Source organism: Antechinus flavipes, chromosome 4 (genome assembly GCF_016432865.1).
Source record: "Antechinus flavipes isolate AdamAnt ecotype Samford, QLD, Australia chromosome 4, AdamAnt_v2, whole genome shotgun sequence".
NCBI classification, from domain to species: domain Eukaryota; kingdom Metazoa; phylum Chordata; class Mammalia; order Dasyuromorphia; family Dasyuridae; genus Antechinus; species Antechinus flavipes.
The window spans coordinates 201,414,443-201,436,382 of NC_067401.1; the positions used below are offsets into that span (position 1 = coordinate 201,414,443).

The following is a 21,940-nucleotide window of genomic DNA, read 5'->3' on the forward strand; positions in this document are numbered from 1 at the left end:
ACAAGCAAAATGTCAAAATTTTCTTCTAACTCAGATCACTTCAATAAATTTCTAGTAGAGGAACATTGATAGCCCGAAGACTTTACTCAGACTATTTTTTTTTCTGATGAAATTAAAACATTGTGTCCTTCCTCATTCTCAGGAAAATGTGAACCCTCTCTGTAAGTGATGAGAATGTAATATCTAGATTCCCATAGATATCTTACAGATTTGGTATTTTTTGTCTCTTTTTTTTGTGGCTGGACACATGATGGCCTTCCTAGCATAAAATAATGATCAAAAGATAAATTTCTTGAGGTGAAAGCCCCTTAAACTTTTCATAGAATTATACATCTAAGGCAGGAAAAGTCTTCGGATTCTGTCCAACCTCTCATTTTGTTTTTATTTTTTTTATTCTTTTTATTCTCAAAAGTATTTTATTTCCCCCAAAATACATGTTAAAGATAGTTTTCAACATTCATTTTTGTATTAAACATAAGATTTTGTATTTTATTTTTTTTCTCCTTCTCTCCCTTACCTCTCCTCTCCACAAGATAGCAAGCGATCTGATATAGGTTATACATGCACAATACTTTTAAATATTTTCATATTTGTTATGTTGTGCATGAAAAATCAAGCCCAAAGGGGAAAAGCATGAGAAAGAAAAAGCAAAACAAAACAAAAACACCCAAAGCCCCCAAAACAAAACAACTCATTTTAAAGATGAGGAAACTGAGAACAAGGAAGACAAAGAGACAGTAAATAGTTCATGGAAGAGGTATTCAACCAACTCTCTTACTCTAGAGCCAATGCTCTGTACACTGTCATACTTTGCATCCCCAATATCTTGAAATTAAGAGCCTGCTATGCTACAGGCATTATGCCAAGTGATGGGAATACCAAAAAAAAAAAAAAAAAAAAAAAGCAAGACAGTCCCTGCTCTCAAGAGTCTCACAGTATAATAGAAGAGATAATATCCATGCAAGTTATAAATAAGATAATTTGAAGACAATTTCAGTGGAAAGATGCTAAGATTAAGGAGTAGCAGAAAGAGCTTCTTAAAGAGAGTAGGATTTTAGCTAAGACTTGAAGGAAGCAAAGGAAGCCAGGAGGTAGAGATGAGGAAGAACATTTCAGTCATGGCGGGAGACAGTCAGTGAAAATGCCTAGAATCAAGAGATGGAGAATCTTGTTCAAAGAATAGCAAGAAGGTCAATGCTACCAGATCAAAAGATCTGGAGATTGGAGGAGATGTAAAAAGATCTTATGTGGTCTACTTACATAGATGAATTTATCTACATAGCTATATGAATATATGTATGTGTAAGATGTATATATATATATATATATATATATATATAATATCATATTACATATTACATGTAATATATATCATATCCATATCATACCTATATATAATAACATTCTATATTCTATATGACATAACATATTATGTTATAATGTATATTATATGACGTTTTACATACATCATGTACTTTTTTGGTCAGATTGTTTTTTAGCCTGGAGTTGGATGGAGAGGAATATTTATAATTTCATCATTTTAAGAACTTTTCAATATAAAAACTTCTTTTTGTTGATATAGATCAATAACTCCTCTCTAATTTATATGATCAGAGATGGAAGATCGGAAATCAGGAAAGGACTTTTAGAGGCCTTCCACTCCCACTCCCTCATTTTACAGATGAGGAAACTGAGACTAAAAGAGGTCAAGGTAACTTTCCCCAGCCCCACAGCCTCAATTATAGACCCAGCTGTCAAGAAACTAAACCTTCCTGACATCAAGACTAGCCTTGTAGGCACTAAGCATAACTGCCTCTCAATACTTATCTGGATAATCATGAGCAAACCATACAACTGCTATAAGTCTCAGTTTATCTGTCTGTAAAATATGAATAATAGTTCCACATAGGTTGTTATGAGGAAAATACTATGTAATTCATGAAGTGCTCTATAAATGTGGCACTGTTATTTATCTCAAGTGAGCCCAGAAACAGAATGTGTGTTTGTTATCCATAGAAAAATTCTAGGAGGTTCCTTATCAATTTAGGTGCAGGATGATTTTTTTTCAGCTAGGCAAACTCAAAGTCTGTCTATGGCTTTGCCTTGTTCTTAATGAAAAGGTTTCCAGAGTTTAAGGTTATTGTTATGAACAATGGATCTCATGGATGTTCAGGAGACTTGGCTCAGAGTGTAAATGCTCCCCCAAGGCATATGTAAATATTGATTTTTCAATAAAACTGAATCCCTGGCATGGATTTGGTGGTTTGCCTCTTTCTCTAAATTTGTAGGGTAACCTGGTATAGCAGAGAGTGTATTAATCTTAGAATCAGGAAGATTTGTGTCTGTCCCTGACACTAGCTCCATGGTATAGAATTCAAATCTCCAGGGCTCAACACCAAATCCAAAATTCTCTATTCCTTTACCAAACTGTTTTTTGAGATTTTTAAAAGTAGTTTGAGAAAAGTTGACCATAAAAGAGAGCCAGGTTAGATGTCCAGGAAAAAGACAAATAAGATATTTGAGCTAAAAAAAAAATGAGGGGAAAAAATAGAGTATCTAATGGGAGTTGTTAGAGCGAGTTTTATAATGGGACCCAAAATTGGGCTTAAAGAAACAACCAGAAATAATAGCCTTATTTCCTCCTCCCCCCATCCCAGCTCCTTTCTTCTCTTCCCCTTCCCCATAGGAAGAGATAGGAGGAGAAGGAGGATGAAAGGTATAGAAGAGGATGGTACAAAGAAGCTTTAAAAAGCAGTTTATACTAAAACCATCTGGTATTGGCTAAGAAATAGACTAGTTGATCAATGGAATAGGTTAAGTTCAAAGGACAAAACAGCCAATAACTTTAATAATATAGTGTTTGACAAACCCAAAGACACCAGTTTCTGGGATAAGAATGTATTATTTGACAAAAATTGCTGGGAAAATTGGAAATCAGTATGGCAGAAACTAGGCATTGACCCACACTTAACACCGTACACCAAGATAAGGTCAAAATGGGTTCATGATCTAGGCATAAAGAATGAGATGATAAATAAATTGGAAGAACATAGGATAGTTTACCTCTCAGACCTGTGGAAGAGGGAGGAATTTATGACCAAAGAAGAACTAGAGATCACTATTGACCACAACATAGAAAATTTTGATTATATCAAATTGAAAAGTTTTTGTACAAACAAAACAAATGCAAACAAGATTAGAAGGGAAACAATAAACTGGGAAAACATTTTTACAATCAAAGGTTCTGATAAAGGCCTCATTTCCAAAATATATAGAGAATTGACCCTAATCTATAAGAAATCAAATCATTCTCCAATTGATAAATGGTCAAAGGATATGAACAGACAATTCTCAGATGAAGAAATTGAAACTATTTATAGACATATGAAAATATGCTCCAAATCATTATTAATCAGAGAACTGCAAATTAAGACAACTCTGAGATACCACTACACACCTGTCAGATTGGCTAGAATGACAGGGAAAGATAATGGGGAATGTTGGAGGGGATGTGGGAAAACAGGGACACTGATACATTGTTGGTGGAATTGTGAACACATCCAGCCATTCTGGAGAGCAATTTGGAACTATGCTCAAAAAGTTATCAAGCTGTGCATACCCTTTGATCCAGCAGTGTTTATACTGGGCTTATACCCCAAAGAGATACTAAAGAAGGGAAAGGGACCTGCATGTGCCAAAATGTTTGTGGCAGCCTTGTTTGTAGTGGCTAGAAGCTGGAAAATGAAAGGATGTCCATCAATTGGAGAATGGTTGAGTAAATTGTGGTATATGAACGTTATGGAATATTATTGTTCTGTAAGGAACGACCAGCAGGATGAATACAGAGAGGACTGGCGAGATTTACTTGAACTGATGCTAAGTGAAATGAGCAGAACCAGGAGATCATTATATATCTCAACAACGATACTGTTTGAGGATGTATTTGATGATAAAGAGAGCCTTAATTGATCAAAGAGGGACAGAAGCAGCTACACCCAGAGAAAGAACACTGGAAATGAATATAAACTGCTTGCATTTTTGTTTTTCTTCCCGGGTTATTTATACCTTCTGAATTCAATTCTCCCTGTGCAACAAGAAAACTGTTTGGTTCTGCACACATATATTGTATCTAGGATATACTGCAACCCATTCAATATGTAAAGGACTCTTGCCATCTGGGGGAAGGGGTGGAGGGAGGGAGGGGAAAAATCGGAACAGAAGTGAATGCAAGGGATAATGCTGTAAAAAATTACGCTGGCATGCGTTCTATCAATAAAAAATTATTAAAAAATTAAAAAAAAATAACGTCCACAAAAAAAGCAGTTTATATATAGATTGTTTCATTTGGTCTTAATAATGTTAAGTATAAATATTGTTGTCCCCATTTTACAGATTAGAAAATTGATCCTTATTGAGATTAAATGACTTGTCTGGACATCTAGATAATGTGGAAGATAATGTGGAAATGAGAATTTGAACCCAAATCTCCTCTGTTCAAGTTTTCTTTTCACTATGATGAGGAGGGAGCTGCCAAGGAATTAAAGGGTCAAACACTGCATTCCCAAGGCCAAAATCTCAAGGATTTCTTTTCCATGATTTGAGTAAGATCATTCCAGGATAGAGAGGGAGGAAGAAAAATCATTCCTCCGTATAAAAAGAAAGAAAGAAAAAGGACTGGGGGTGGAGGAAAGGGGCAGAGGCTGAAATTGCAAAAAATACAAGAAAAAAGAAAGAATCTATAAAGCACTGGGGAGAGCAGCAGATGAGATGGGGACAAACACCTGGATACTACTTAGGAGACATTATACTGTATTTTGTCACAGGAGATTCCTTTGCCAATCAGCAATAACACAGGTTTGCAAGTTACTCAATCATGACAGCACAATAGTTTTATCAATGAAATCAAACTTCTGGTCAATGTAGTGAAAGATTAGTGTAAATGGAGAAGGAACTGGCTCATAGAAGGGGGCAATAGGGTTTTCAGACCCTTGTCCCTAGAAACTAAAGGATTGAGCCAAGCTTTTGTTGGAGATAACACCAGAGATGGGAGAAAAGTCCTATGACATCATAACTAATTCATTTACATACCCCCTTTTGATTGACTGATGAAGTTCAAGCTGAACAGAATCAAGAAAACCTATCCATGATATGGTGAATTTGGCTTCTGATGGGGCTGAGAGTGGGGAAGACATAAGAATTCTGGGCTGTACACTTATAATCTAGAAGCATTCAGTGGCTGGGTCTATATGTACATCCCCAAGCTTCATCTTGTGTGATCTGTGTCTTCCCTAATGTAGGAAATGCAAATCTGCATAATAAATACCCAATTATCCCAATTACCTTTAATTGTTTGGCTTGTGAAGCAACAGTGTTAACAATAGGCAAAGGCTCGATAAGGGAGCACCAGCATTTAGCAGAACAATCTATTCCCAGAGTTGGGGATAAAAATGAGGCAAAAAAGGCCATCTCGTTCCAGCCAGCTAATGAGCCCACCCCTCTCAGCCTGGGGCAGATTGTTTATGACTAGGCGATTTATCTGAATCCTTCTAAGTGATTCAGGGACTGCTCATATGGTGACTTCTTAATACAATGGTCATTAAAGACTTCATAAAAAATATGTAAAACCTTTGAAAAAGAAGAAAGGGAGAGCCAGTTAGCTCTCCTTCTGCACTGACCAAATCCAGTAATAGCCCAGACTAATTTTTTTTTTTGTCTGAGAAGAGGCAAGTCTTTCATCCTGGTCAAAACTAGGAAGGACAAACTTTACAGGAGTGGGACAAGGGAGATGGAGTCCAGAATAAAACGGTCATGCTAGACCCTACTTCTCCAAGACTGGACATTCACAATAAATTTGACTAATAATACATTTATTTTTACTTTTTATAAAGCTTTTTTCCCTTCTCACCAGCTGAGCTAGTCAGTGGTAGAGAGGTGTTGGAGGTGGAGTGTATGGGAAAAGAAAAACCACTGATTTTCTGCTGTTATAAATTCACCCTTCATACATTTAGTCAGATAGTAAGTGTTTATCGACCACACAAGATCACAGAAATTTTTAGAGCTAAAGATTTGACTTGGGGGATTGCATGATGACTATGGGAAGCAACATGGGCCAGTGGAAAGAGTTGTGGGACTAACTGCCATTTGCTAGTCATGTATCCTGAGTGAATGATTCCTTTTCTCTGGGTCCATTTCCTTGTCAGCAAAATGGGTATCATACTTTATTTTTCATTACCTAGCATTTATATAATACCTTTAAAATTACAGATCTCTTTACAAATATTAATACATTTGCTCCTCAAAACAACTCTGGAAAGTAGATGTTATTATCATCCCCATTTTAAAGGTGAGAAAACTGAGGAAGGCAGAAATTAAATATCTTGCCCAGAGTCCCACAGCATTAATTAAGGATCTGAAGTCAGAGGCACCAAGCTGTATCCTACTAATTGTATTATTTTGTATAAAGAATCACAAACTATAAAATAATATATAAATGAAAATGATTATTTTTATTTTATGTTCTGTTTCCTTTACTAGGAAAGACTTCTTTACTAGTTTGATTAGGTAAAAGAGATCATCTTCTGCCTCCTTTCTTATAGCTTTAGTCACTGATTGAGGGTTGCCTAAGTCAAACTAAGACCTGTTAAAGAGTTTAGTTTAAAAAGATCTTAAAAATGCCAATGGCCCCTGCTGCATCCAGTGCCATCTCCAGTTATCCTGGTCTATATGTGGCCACTGAACTCAGCTCCAGAAGGGAAAGTGAGACGTGTGACTTTGTACATCCTTCCCTCACTGAAATCCAATTCACTTGCATGTCATGGCACCATCTCCCTGATGTCATGGCCCTCTTTGGGAATGAAGGACAAAACAACAACATTGGCACAGACTAAGTATTTAGAAAATGATTTTCGATTGATTGATGTAGCAACTACAAGAAAGTAAGACAGAAATGCTTGAAGAGTTTACTAATTAGTTGGGTTGACAAAATACATACAACTCAAAAAACAAATAAACCTCATACATTGAATGAATGATGCAATACACAAACAAGGGGGAAATATGCTATCATTATGAATAGTATTGACTGGAAGGAAATATTGTGTAGTGAGAAAAATACTAGTCTATGGATCAAAGGGCATGGATTTAAAATGCAGCTCTGCCAGTCACCAACATGTTATTCCAGGTAAGTCATTCTATCTCTCTAGACCCAGGTGGTTATAAGGATCAGATGATGAGATGTCTGTGGAAATCCTTTGCAACCACAGCTATATAAATGCCAGCTATTATTATTATTCATTGTTAGACTAAACTCAGGCTGCGGTTCTTAAACAGGCAGCAGCAAATTCATTAATTAACGTCCTGTTGCAGTTTAGAAAGCTGATTTTGTTAGCTTAAGTAAGACCCCAGGCCTTGCTGAGCACGCTAATTTTGTTAAAATACTGACTTGAGCCCGGGGAAAATGCAAAACATATTCAATTCACACACGCTGGTGCAATTAAAATATTACATTAGCAGCTTGTTCTGCTAATGGGCAGCATAAACTTTTAGGACTATGATAAAATAATGAGCTGCTGGTTTAATTAATCAATAAGCATTTATTAAGAACCTACTGTATGCCAAATATTGTTGTGCTAGCAGCTGGGGACACAAAGAAAAAAAATGAACTGGTCACCTCCCCAGAGAGTTCATATTCTATAAAAAGGACAGCATGCATGCATAAAATATATACGCCCAATGAATGCAAGGGAATTTGTGAGGAGAAACAATGGTGACTAGAGGGACCATATTAGTCTTTATGAAGGAAGTGACTGTTGAATTGATCTTTGAAGAAAACTAGGGATTTATAAGAGGTAAGAGTAAAAACTAATACCTTCAAGATTTGAGGGGGAAGGAGGACTTTTATCAGGTGAAACAAACATGATTAGAATTGTCTAAGTAAACATAAATTGGAATCTCTTTAGTGAATTTGCCTGGTGGCTTTTGATTAAAAAATATTACCAATATAAGCTTGATCTTGATCTCTCATTTGCTAAAGGGTAGTTTATAATTAAGTTGCGTGAGACAAGGATATATGGGGGTCAATTATTTTGAAGAGGAAGAATGCTTTGACCTTGGTGTTTGAAGAAGAAAATGAGGATGGATTAATGGTGAGGAGAGAAGGGAAGATGAAGGAGCAGCTGTAAAAAGAACAGAGGGAAGATTGAGCACATGAGATGGTGTGGCTAGAACAGGAGGGTCACGGCAAGAAGGAATGAAAGATGAGAGTGGAAAAAGAAGGAAGATGGACAAATTTGATTGGGAGACAGATTTGTCACTACCAAAAATTTGGGTGTTTCGCTTAAGAACTCAGGTTGCTCAACAGCAGAGCTTATGAGATTTCTTTGAAGTACATATCCAGAAAACTGTCACAGAAGACACAAGAATTCTCAAACTCTATAACTGCATTGCTCTGGTGTCAGATGGAATGAGGGTCTCTCTTGGTTTCTGTCTCTGTCTCTCTGTGTGTCTCTGTATTCATCTTTGTCTCTGTCTTTCTCTGTGGATCTCTCAGTCCCTCTGTCTCAGTCTTTCTGTGTCTCTCTGAATCTCTGTCCTTCTATGTCCCTCTGTCTCTACTTCTCTCTCTCCATTTCTCTCTCTCTCTCCCCCGCCCCCACCTTTCTCTCTCTCTCTCCTCTCTCTCTCTCTCTCTCTCTCTCTCTCTCTCTCTCGCTAATGTTGGCCATAAGTTGGGAATTTTTCTTTTTTCCTTCTTTTGGTGTATTCACAGGAGACACTAGCAAGGAGAAAAGACTGGTGCACTTTTTACCCACCTCATATTCCTGGTTCAGCTGTGTGTTATGTTAAGAAAATAGGATGAAGACTGAATTTCAATTGATAGACAATAGGGATTTATTCTAAGTTTCTAATTAGAGGCAGAGAAAGATGAAAATAGAATCTGAAGATTAGTCCAGTAATGGTATACAAGATGGAATAGTGGGTAGCATTTAGATACAAAAAGGCCATCTAGGAGGAAGTTATAGTAATTCAAATGTGAAGTGAGATAAGGACCTGGACTAAAGAAATATTTATGGAAAAAAGAAAGAAAAGAATGAATGAGAGAAATACTGGGAAAAACGATGGCTAGGAGTTGATGATTAGATATAAAAGAGGAGATAAAAATTATTCTAAATCTGGGTAGCATAGTTGGTAGTAATTGATTTGTAGTCAGAGTATCTTGTTGGTTCAGAAGATAGAGCACTGGGCTTGATGTCAGGTAGACTCATCTTTGTGAGTTCAAATCTGAACCTCAGACAACCTAGCTGTATCTCCTTTACCTGCATTCCCTTAAGCTTGTTTGTTTCAGCTTTCTCATTTGTAAAATGAACTGGAGAAGGAAATGGAAAAGCATTCCAATATCTCTGCTAAAAATAAAATGTCCTCCCTCCCCCCACAAAAAAAAAAGTGTCAAAAAGAGTTAGACAAAATTGAAACAACTGAACAACAATTTGGAATTAGGAAATAGATCTGGATCCCTTTGAATCTCAGTTTCTTTATCTGGAAAATGGGAGACTTTCTACATCTACAAAAGCACGCATCTTTCATGCACTGACTTTTAGAGAACTAAAAGTGACTTTGAACCATTTACTACAATTTCTTCATTTAGAAAGATTGGGACAAATCCTAACAAATGGAAATGATTTGTCAAAAGATTACATAGCTACTTAGTGACATCTAGTTCAATCTATTTTTAAATTTTCTTTATCATAATCATTATCATTATTATTATTATTATAACCCATGTATTTTTACACAATATCTTGTTTTCCTATTGGACTTGAAGTAGCAGTAAGGCATTAAAATAGTCAATGTTTTCAAAGCAAAATGCAGAAATCACTAAAGAAAAGCCTCTAAGATACCACGAATACCTTTTAATAGTAATTTTTTGGCTTAATAGATTTGGGATAAGATAGACAATTGTTTTGTTTTGTTTTTTCATTTTTCTGAGTCTCAGATTACCCATCTGTAAAATGGGAATAGGGTTTTATTCTACATATGTCACAGGGTTATTTTTGAGAAAAGGGCCTAGTAACTCTTAAAGCATTATAGAAATCTGAGTGATTATTTTATCTCTTACTATCTCAATGGTTTTGATAAGACAGTCTTATGGAAGGCTATCTTCTTTAAGAGTCCAATTGGTAGAATCTCTGTACTCAATTAGAAGAGAAAACTGAGCCATCACTAAATCCAGATAATTTCGTATTTGTTAAAGCAACAGTAATAATGGCATAGATAATCAGTTAATCCCCAAATATCAGAATTTTTTTAAAAAATGGAATTCCCTCTGGGCTATAGGATAACAATAGTTCACATTTATATAAAACTTTTTATGAATAACTAAGTTCTATATTGATGTGCATGCAACCCTATGAGGTAAATGCCATTTTTATCCCCGTTTTACAAATGGGGAAACCCAGTTTCAGAGAGATTAAATAACTTGTTTAGGGTCACATAACTAGTATCTGAAAAAGTATATGAATACAGGTCTCCTAGATTTCAAATCCATTATGTTATATTTGCTCTCCCACACTTAATAGCTGCATGAACCTGAGCAAGTCATTTTATTTGTCTATACCTCAGTTTCAACATATATAACATGATAATAATCATTATAATATAATAATATAATTAACAATAATGCTTTCAATACCTATATCATAAAATAATTGTAAAATGAAGTATTTATGAACTTAAAGCATGTATGAATTGGAGTAATGATGGTGAAATTGGAAATCGTATGGTGACAGTAAGGACCATATTTTTAATGATTTCTTGGAGATAGGACAAATGAGTGTTATATTTGGGTCAAGCAAATATTATAAGTCCTAATTACCTGAATCCACACTGGCCCCGAAAGGATGGGAAGTGGTTAAGAAATCAAAAATGTAGAATTACAAATTTTTTCACAGATAATTAATTGAAAGTTGGATATACTTCCTTTTCTATGAAGGTCTGTGTTCATGATTAACTCCTTTCCCAGTCAGCCCAGACCTTAGCCCTTCAGATGGAATCACTGAATATCAAGACTGAAGGAAAATTTAGAAGTTAATCATAGGACAACAGATGTAGAGGTAGAAAGAACCTTAGAGATCACTTAATCCCACTCCTTCCATTTACAGAGGAGAAAACTGAGGTCAAGATAAGAAAAGTGATTTACCTGGGGTCACACAGGTACTAATCAAGTTATCAAGAGATGAACCCCACTTAATAAAGGCCTCCTATGTGCCAGGCACTAGGGTTCCAACTATAATAAATAGCACAATTTACAGGCAAGGGAAGTTCCATTACAATGGAGAAGACAAGAAAGAGATTCTCTCTCTCTCTCTCCCTCTTTCTCTCTCTTGTCACACACACACATATATACATATACATATTGCAACGCATATAGATACACAGATGTTTATATATTATATAAATTTATAAACTTTTAAATAAATTATAAAATATATTAGATACAATAATAATAGCTGGCATCACTACAAGCTTTTCAAAATATTTGGCAAATATTATCTCTTTTTATCTTCATGACAACTCTGAAAGACATTATCCATATTTTACATATGAAGAAAGTAGAACTGAGAATAAATGACTTTGCCAGGGCCATATACAGCTGGTAAGTGGCAAAGATTGAATTTGAACTTAGTATTCTATCAATTCCAAGTACTCTGCTACCTGATTATATATACATAAAGAATGCATATAGAAAGAAAATACTTAAATACCATAATGTAGAGCCAAGACTTGCCTTCAAATCTACGGACTTCAGGAGATAAGAGGGAAGATGTAATTGAGCTGAAAATATGTGTGTGTGTGTGTGTGTGTGTGTGTGTGTGTGTGATTTCCTTTTTAAATGTAAAGTTAAATGATTTGCTCAGTGTCACACAGCTAACAAGTCTGAGGTCCCATTTGAACTCACTTGCTTCTGACTCTAGGGCCAACACTCTATCCACTTCATCACCTAGCTGCCCATATATATATATAATTTGTTTGTTTGTTTGTTTGTTTCTTTCTTTCTTTCTTTCTTTCTTTCTTTCTTTCTTTCTTTCTTTTTTTTTTTTTTTTTTTTTTGCTGAGGCAATTGGGGATTAAGTGACTTGCCCAGGGTCACACAGCTAGGAAGTGTTAAGTGTCAGCTCGAATTTGACTCAGGTCCTCCTGATTTCAGGACTGGTGCTCTATCCACTACCACACCTAGCTGCCTCCTGCCCACATACCTCTTAAGCAAGGCTATTGGATGGCTTAATCATTTAGTTCCACAAACCAAGTATACTCAACTTTACAAACTCATTTCCCACCAGTCTCATTCATGTAAACCAATTCATCTAGAAAGTTATAATAGAGCTTTAAAATTTGTCAAGTGTTTTACTTTTGTATCTCCCTCAACAACCCTGTGAGAAATATGCTACTATCACATCCATTTTAGAGATGAGAAAACTGAGCAGCAGTATTCGGGTGCACATTTAACAACTAGCTCTCAGTGTGGGGAGCTGGGGAGGAAAGAATTTAGACATGATATACTTATTTCTTCTCCCATGGTCCAGCCCTCATACAGTGGCTCAGCACTAATCTCCATCAGTAAGGAGAGTCCTATACCAAAAGTCTTTGGAACTAGAGTTTTATTCACATTTTCTCCGTCATTTTAAATCTTGACAATGACCTAAATGGTAACTCAAATTTTGATTTGTAGCATTTGTCAACATATAAATGATGACACTGAAAATTTAATGATTGACTTTCACCAGCACACCCCCCGAAACTGCGAGGTTAAGTGACATAATCAGAGTTTAAGAAAGGATTTAAACTCAGGACTTCTTGACTTTAGGTCTAACACTCAAAGAGTCAAGAATTTTGTCACGTAACTGCTACATACATTCTCTCATCCTCTCACCATTCCCTAGATGGATATACTCTCCTGTGCTTATATAAAAACAGTCCACACCAATGAACATCAAGTAAGAGATGACCATGTGGTTAGTCATTAGACTTGTGACTTTCTGGGAGGGATAACAGGAACTTGAAATCTATTATGATAAAATGGAAAGGGCATCAGGTTTACAGTAAGGTTACCATTACTAGTAATTGATTAGTAACTTAGTAATTGTACATTATTAAATAAGTTGGTATTTTTTATCTAAATCAGTTGGATTGGATGATCTTCAAAGGTTCTACATTGTAAATCTAGTATTCTTTTCCTCATTACACATTTGCCTTCAAACACATAATAGCCTTTGCAGAAACACTCACAGGTCATACTGACCAAACAACTATACAATCACCCCTCACCTAGTTCTTTTACACATTGGTGTTTTATAGCTGCAGGAAAATATAGCAACTTGAAGAGGGGAGAGGCGGGGATAAGGGATTAGATAGCATAGTGTTTCTTAATATTTCTTAAAGTCTTTTGCTCTGACCTGTAATTTCAAAATTTTAATCTGTGCGTTTTGGTCAGTACTTGACACAGGACCTGGTACATAGTAGGCATTTTATAAATGATCATTATTCCTTTAGATACCTCAGCTCCTCTGCAGTGTTCCATCATCTTATTGTGTGCTCACTAAGTCTTTTAGAGTGAAAAACTACTTTACTATAGCATGATAGTTCATTGTACAATGTACAGACAACATATTTAATAGGTATACAGCTTAGCCAATGAATCTAGCTCAACTCTACTTAATGCAGGAATCTGATTGTTAACATTTCCAACCTCTCTCCCTTATTTTCTACCTCCCTGGACACTTCCAACAAGCCGCTTTGCTTTTTATTACAGCCCCAGGAGATGCCCTGTTCTTTTGTGCTAAGATTTATGTAGAAATTGCTCTCCCCAAAGGCACCTCAACCTCAATCCTCCAATATGAGAGTTCCTCTGATTTGTGCCAGGTGCCATTTTTCAAACATCTTCCTTCCCTAGCCGATCTCTGCCTGAAAGAAATCCTCATTTTGGTTATACTCACTCTTAACCTGAGCTCTCTGGACATTCAAAGTCCTTCCTTAAATTCTCATATCTCTATCCTGGGCCAGCCTATATCTACCACTTCACTTTAAGTAATAAATTTCATTTCCTATGCTGGAATTTTTTCCTCATCCTATATCAATTTCCTCCTCTATAAAGTAAGGAGTGAAAATTAGTTAATCTCTAAAGTCTCTTTCAACACAAACTATTTTTTTTTTCAGAGAGCATAAGATCATTTGTCAAGTCATTAAATCATTCACCCTAAGTGTCTTCATGTGTACAACAAGAATAATAATAGTTCCTACCACCTACTTACTAAGGTTATTGTGAGGATCAAGTGAGATAACATATGTTAAATGCTTTGCAAACTTGGCTAGTATATTGTATAATAGACCTCTTTTCTTTTCCCTCACCAGAAGACACACCCTGCCCTGGACCCCTCCCCTTTTTAGTTATTTATATCACATTCCATCACTTTTCAAGCAATACTGACTCATTACCAAAACAAGCATCTCTAAAACTCATTTTAACATTCTCATCATAGAGTAACCTACTTTTTAAAATGTATGACCAAACCAGCATGCAGCAGCATGACTTGAATACTCACATAATTTTAACTTGAATACATACATAAATTGGGGAAGGGGGGGATGTCTTTCTTTACAGAGGCCCATCCTAGTTTGATCTAACCACAATTAGATCCTGCACTGGAACAGAGACTTCTAGGGTCTTCAGGGAGCCCCAGGAACCAAGAGGCACCAATCTATTGTGTCTTGAAAAGGCACTTTGGGAGGTGCTGCTCCATTTGAGCTGACAGAGTCCCAGAAATAGATGACAGGCTATCTCCATCTTTCTTGCACAATTACTGGGTAAGGAAGCCCAGAGGACCTCAGAATGCTTAGTGGACCTAGATGATGGTCTAAGGGGGAGGACTTAGAGAAATAGAATGAAACAGGGAAGGAAAACCAGGAGCAAAGAGTAGAAACAGACCACTCACCCAGAGAAAGAAGGTCGTTATTGCTGGACAAAGCCAGGGAGAAAAAGCCCAAGGGCAAAGACTGCCATGATTATAGTATGACTCTTCCACCTCTCCTTCCTGTGTAGTATTGTACCTGCAGAAAATGAGAATATTCCGCTTGGAAAAGAGAATACTAGGAGGGATCACTTTTAAAGTCCTAAAATTTATACAGGGCATAGAATGATATAGCATGAGGGTTTTTTTCCTATTGTCATTCAGTCATTTTTTTAGATATGTCTAACTCTTCATGACATTATTTGGGGTTTTCTTGGCAAAGATCCTGTAATAGTTTGCCATTTCTTTCTCTAGATTATTTTTACAGACAAGGAAATTGACAATGAAGGGTTTAGAGTACACAACAATAATTATAACAATAATAATAATATCCGTATCAACAAAAATATCAATAACTAGCATTGATATACTTAGTCGATATTTGAGATTCCCAAAGTGCTTTCCATATGTTACCTCATTTGATCCTCACAACAACACCATAAAGTAGGTGCTATTATATGGATAAATTACTTCTTCAGGGTCATATAACTGGTCAGCATCCGAGGCAGGCCCCAAACTCGGGTCTTCCATATCAAATACTTTAATCATTGTATCATTTAGTTGCTTGATAAGCTGCACGCAAATCAATGATAAATAGTATTAACCACAAACAGAGGTTACAGAGAAAGACTGTCTAGATTTTAACTTGATCAGTTATATTCACAGGAATGATTGATTCTCTTTGTTTAAGGGATATTGGAACTTTATTTTCCCCAGAACTTGAGGGGGTAGATTGGAAGATCTCTCTAGACTCATGCCTTAGGATATTATGGTTCTGATGCTGAATGATGAATACATTCTGAGGAATTAATTTTCCTCTATCCAAACCCAGAATCTTTTCACCTTCATGTTGTCCTAATACCTCTTAATAATGAATCTGCTTTCCATTTCCATGGGAATGGTGAAGGGACACCAGTTGCATGGATAATAGAAATCCAAAGATATGAAAAACCCTTCCCCAAAGCTTTCTCTATCTCACAAACTTCCCACCCAAATGGCTGACTAGGGGTTCCAATGAGCTTGGGACCTCTTCTTTCATTCCCTTGCCTTATCCCTATCTGGTCAAAGGATTGATTGGTGGAAAGTGGCCAAAGATTGGGCAGCAGAAGGAAGCAAGGAGAAAGTGATGAGATTTGGACAATCTACAAATGGAAGAATCAATAATTAAGAATTGCCTCAATCGGCCAATCTCAGCTTTAAGAGAGCTACTTATCAGTCTGATGAAGGAGACATTGTCCCTGCCTTAAGGGATTCCTAATCTTATGAAGAAGGCATTTGTAACTTCCCAATCAACATTAAGATCCCCTTTGGAACAGTGTGAGCATCACTGGGGCTGGAGGCAGAAGGTTGAACTTTATATGATTGTAGCTTGGGTTGATCAGGCCAGAATAATTCCCCCTGGCTTCATCTTTCCTATTTTATGTTTAGAGAGTAATCTCTTCTAGGAAATAATACTATAGAAAATCCTGGGTTTTTTACCCCAAACAACCAAACTTGATAGAAAATTTTGACTTTCATCCACCTGAAATGGTTAATCTCTTTCTTAGAAAGCCCCCTCCCCAATTATTTTTGCAAGAAACTTTCCCATTTGTTTTCCTTTTCTCTCATGCAAAAAAAAAATGTGGGGATCACTGAGGGTCCTAGAGGCAAACAGTGAAGTCTGGTGGAAAATATTCTTTGAAAAAGTTAGAAGACACAGATTCTAATTCTTACTCTGTCACTAAGGTGTATAAGTAATATAATCATACTGTTTGGATCCCAGATTCCTCTTCTATCTGGTAAAAGTATAGTCCAGGCCTCTTTTGTATTATGGACCATGTTGGCAATTTGGTGAAGTCTATGGACCGTTTCTCAGAATGTTTTTAAATGCATAAAATAAAATACATAGGATTATAAAGGAAACTATGGGCAATTAAATGACATAGTGGACAGTGTCAGTCTTTGAGTCAGGAAGTTTCATCTTCCTGAGTTCAAATCCAATCTCAGATACTTACTAGCTGTGTGACCGTGGACAAGTCCCTTAACTCTATTTCATCTGTAAAATGAATTGGAAAATAGAATGCCAGATCACTACAGTATGTACACCAAGAAAGGCCCAAATGGGGTCACAACGAGTGAGACACAACTGAACAACAACAGCAACACCTTAAAGCACAGTGCCTGGCACAGAGTAAGTGCTTAAGAAATCATTCATTCATTAATACTGCCTTCTCCATTAAAATGTGAGCTCCTTGAAGGCAGGGATTATTTTTGTCTCTCTTTGAATCCCCACTGCTTAACACAGTGCCTGGCAAAAAAAAAAAAATAGGCACTTCATTAAATGCTGGTAGACTGATTGTATAAACACTGCCTATTATTATATTCTAAGATCCTTTCTAGCTCTGACATTCTGCATTATTTGTTCTTACATTCTATCTAACCAAGGTCCTTCTTAGTTCTGACTCTGTATATTCTATGATCCTAAGTCATTTACGACAGCATCAGATTCCTCCCAGCCATAGAAAGGAGGAGCAACTGTCAAATGGTTTGAAATGCTTCTAATTAACAAGTAATTAGGAAGCATGTTTTCTACCTGTTCCTAAGGGAATCCTGGATGGGGCCAGACTTCTCTGGAAACTCCCAAGACAGCAGGAGGCAGTTCCTCATCACGCTTTTCCTTCCTCTACACTTCCCTCTTCTATTCCCACTCTTTTCCCGATTCAAAATCCCTCACTCCCCGCACAGGAGGCCACTTCTCGGCCATCTCTGCATCTGCTGCTCTTCTCACTGGAGCTGCATCAACATATGTGCCTGATCGGCTGGGGACCAGAATCGTGATGAGAAAGGGAGAGCAGGGAGGGGGAGATCAGGAGAGGGGACAGATTGGAGAGGGCTGGGCTCTCTGGCGGGGACTGTCTATAACCATCGAACGTTAGAGTAGGAATATCCTTTAGAAACTATCTAATCCAACCTGCTTATTTTATAGATGAGAAAATGGAGGCAGTGCCTGATCAGATGACATCCAGACAATCACATTCAGATTTAAGAGGGCCATTACCAGACCTTAGGGTACAGAGGAAGATAACTAGTCTGGAAAGTGGGGGTACAAAAGACTAAAGGGGCAGGATATAATGCCTGCCTTCAAAAATTGGGAGGTTGTCCTGTGGGAGATGGAATAGAGCTGCAAATTGGTACAACCATTCTGGAAAGTAATTTGGAATTTGTGTAAAGTGACTAAAGCCTCCATACCCTGTTGCCCCAGAGGGAAAGACTAGAATCAGTGATTAAAAATTTTTGGCTGGGGGAACGGGGCATGATGTTAGGCAGATTTTTCTAGTAAGTAATGCAGCTTAATGATGGGACAGGCTTCCTGCAAAAATAGTGATGTGCCTGTCATTGGAAAGATTCAAAAAGCAACTACAAAGCCATCAGTTGTTTATGGATACTACACAAAGAATTTTTGAACTAGGTAGGAAGTTCTGCTGAGATCTCTTCCAAGAACATACAAGGTACTTAATAAGTACTTCATGAAGAAATATATACTATCAAAAGCTATTCCCCAATTTTTAATTGAAGAATTATAAATTATTAACAACTATATGAAAGAATACTTCAGGGGGCAGGTAGGTGGTACAGTGGATAGAGCACCAGCCCTGAAGTCAGGAGGACCTGAGTTCAAATCTGATCTCAGATATTTAACTCTTTCTGGCTGTGTGAGCCTGGCAAGTCACTTAACCCCAATTGCCCAAAGAAAAAAGAAAAGAAAAGAAAAAGAATCCTCCAAAGAATGTGGTCCTCAGGCTCTAGGCCACCCAGGACCTATCTGAGATAGCTGGGATAAGGGAAGATTTGCCATCACTACCATCAAGAATAATCTTTCTTACCTTCCCTCTTCTTTTGTCATTTCTCCCTCACTTTCTCTGGCCTGCTCAGAACCCATGACTACTCACATACTAGTTCATATGTGCATACTAAGGTCTTCTAGGTTTTACCATCTGTCCTAAACTCTAAGCCTTCCAGAACTCCAGCTCTGCCATATACAACATTAATATAAACTAAGAACTCCCTGGGTCTTGCCAAGATAGTAAGTATTTAATGGATGCTTTTCATTAATTTAATTTCATTTACTTTGTAATAAAACAAATATGGAACAAAACATTTCCTAAGTTTCACCTCAGAAGGAGCAAGTTATCAAAGCTGAAAAATTATGGAAATATGGAAAATGTTCAATACTGATAGAATTGTGGAAAGATGGGTATACCAATGCATTATTGGTAGAGCTGCAAATTGGTTACGACCATTCTGGAAAGCAATTTGGAATTTGTACGAAGTGACTAAAATGTCTATACCATTTGACTTAAAAACTCAACTGCTAAACATAAACCCCAAGAAAGTTAATGACAAAAACAAAGACCCTCACATACTTGGAGCAGCACTTTTTGTGGTAGCAAAGAATTGGGAAATGATTAATCAGAATGTGGCATGTGAAGCTAATGGATTATAAGAATGTACTATAAGAAATAAAGATGATGTGTACAGAGATATATTGAAAAGACAATATGAATTGATGCAAAGTAAAATAAGAAAAAGCTAGAAAATGAACACAAGTAAATGGAAAGAACAACAGCAAAATAATAATTGAAGCAGAATGATTCAAAATTGTAATGATCAAGGTTATTTCCTAATAAGACATATGAGATGAAGCCTCTCTATGCTTCTTTGCAACAGTTGGGGGCCCAGGGTAGGGGATGTTTTCGTTCAGTAGTTTCAATTATGTTTGATTCTTGGTGACCCCATTTGAGATTTCCTTGAGATCTCCAAAGATAACAGGGTGATTTGCCATTTTCTTCTACAATTCATTTTACAGATAAAAAAGTTGAGGTTTTCTCAGAGTAAGTGACTTTCCCAGATATTAAGGTCTGAGGCTAATTTGAACTCAGGTCTTCCTGACTCCAGGCATAGCAGTCTACTGAACCATTTATCTGCCAATGGGTAGAGAATACTGTATAAAATATGAGACATTTTAAATATAGAATACAATGTTAAAAATTATTATTATTATATAATTATATATTATGTAATGTTATAAAATTTTATGATTCTTTTTTGTCCTTTTATTCATACATTTTCTTCTCTGGAAGGGGTGGAATAAGGAATAGAATGGAAATAAAGATGATAATAAAATAATAAAAAGAAAATAATATGAAATATTATTCAATTTTTAAAAAGAAATGCTTGTTGGTCGGTTGCTTTGCTCAAGATCATATAGTTAGGTAGTTGCAGAGCTAGATCTAGAGCCCAGTTCTATCAATGCACAATTATTTTCATAATACCATAAATGTAGGATCATGGTATTTCAGATGTAGAACTGGACAGAAGAGAAGAGATTGGTTAGACTAATCTCATTATTTTAAAGATGAGGAAATTGTGGCTTCCTTTCCTTCCCTCTCCTCCTTTCCTCTCCCTTCCCCTCCTTTCCTTTTTCTTCCTCCCTTCCTCCCTCCCTTTCTTCTTTTTTTCTTCCCTCCCTCCCTTCCTCCTTTTGCTCCTTTTCCTCCCTTTCCTCCCTTTTTCTCTTCCCCCTCTTTCCTTCCTTTCCTTCTTTTATGGTGACTGGATCTATTTCAGACTAAAAGTCCAGAAGTCATTTTGGGGCCTAAGTTGACTCCTAATCAACACAAGACATTTAGCCTGCTTTATTTGCCATCTTGGCTCAGTAACAATATTTTAGGCAGCTTGAGGGCTCACTATGCTGATGTTAGACTGAGTGTAGATCCCTGGTTGATTTAGCTCCTTGTAGCTCAGAACACCTAAGCTAAAGAATTAACCTTAAGGTCTCAAGTAGCAAAGAATACAGAAGAGAATCACCATATCTGATGCTGTATATTTTCAAAGATACCACTGAGCTATCAACTTCTTGATTCATGAGAGAAACTTATTTGGATCAGGACAGTAGAGAAAAAGTTGGTTCACTGGATTTGTGGATTGGTTCTGGATACCATGGAATCATGGATCATGGAATCATAGCTTTAGACCTAGAAGAAACCCTACAGATTTGCTTCCTAAGTCCCTTCTAGATCTAAATCTCTTTTTTTTCAAATTTATTAAAGCTTTTTATTTTCAATACATATGTATAGACAGTTTTCAGCATTCAGACTTGTATAACCTTGTGATACAAATTTTTTCTCCTTCCTTTCCCCCACTTCCTCCCCTAGATGGCAAGTAATCCAATATATGTTAAACATGTGCAATTCTCCCATACATATTTCACAATTATCAAGCTACACAAGAAAAATCAGATCAAAAAGGGAAAAAAATCAAAAAGAAAACAAACTATAACACAAAAGAGAAAGGTATTATGTTATGATCCACAGTCAGTCCCCACAGTTTTCTCTTTGGATGTAGCTAGCTCTCTATCACAAGACATTTGGAACTGACCTGAATCATCTCGCTATTGAAAAGAGTCACAGCCATCAGAATTGGTCATCTAGATCTAAATCTATGATTCTCATTTTACAGATGTGCAAACTGAAACCCAATAAATTAAATAACTTGCTCCTAATCATAAAGCTGGCAAGTATTTAAGCAGGGTTTCAAGTTGGGTCTCCCTAGTTTAAGTACAAATCTATCTATTACAGTATTCTGCCTTTACCAATAGATGACAATAATCACTTAGCAACCTGAGGCCAAAAAAGATCTGGATCCCTTAGTTTGAATTTTCCTATGATAACCCCCATTCTTTGAATGGAGGCTTCCAAAGAAATTTAATACATAAAGAACTCCTGATAATAAATGATTATGGTAAATATAAGTTTGCATGCATATTTCTATCTAATGCAGAATCATTCTTACATAAAAGCAGATAGATATATCACATCCATAGACACATATGTATCCTGGTT

General features: G+C 36.5%; 1 protein-coding gene across 3 annotated transcripts in view; it reads right to left on the reverse strand.

Moving 5' to 3' along the window:
- Positions 1 to 21,940, reverse strand: part of LRFN2 (leucine rich repeat and fibronectin type III domain containing 2) — a 322,576-nt gene that overhangs the window by 104,112 nt on the left and 196,524 nt on the right. For 2 of the 3 annotated variants that reach the window (XM_051996896.1, XM_051996894.1), the window contains one exon: positions 14,985 to 15,099. The exons of the other annotated variant lie outside the window; for it this stretch is intronic. The gene's annotated coding sequence lies outside the window, so the exon portion shown is untranslated. The remainder of the gene's footprint in view (positions 1 to 14,984; positions 15,100 to 21,940) is intronic. 3 annotated transcript variants of the gene reach the window in all.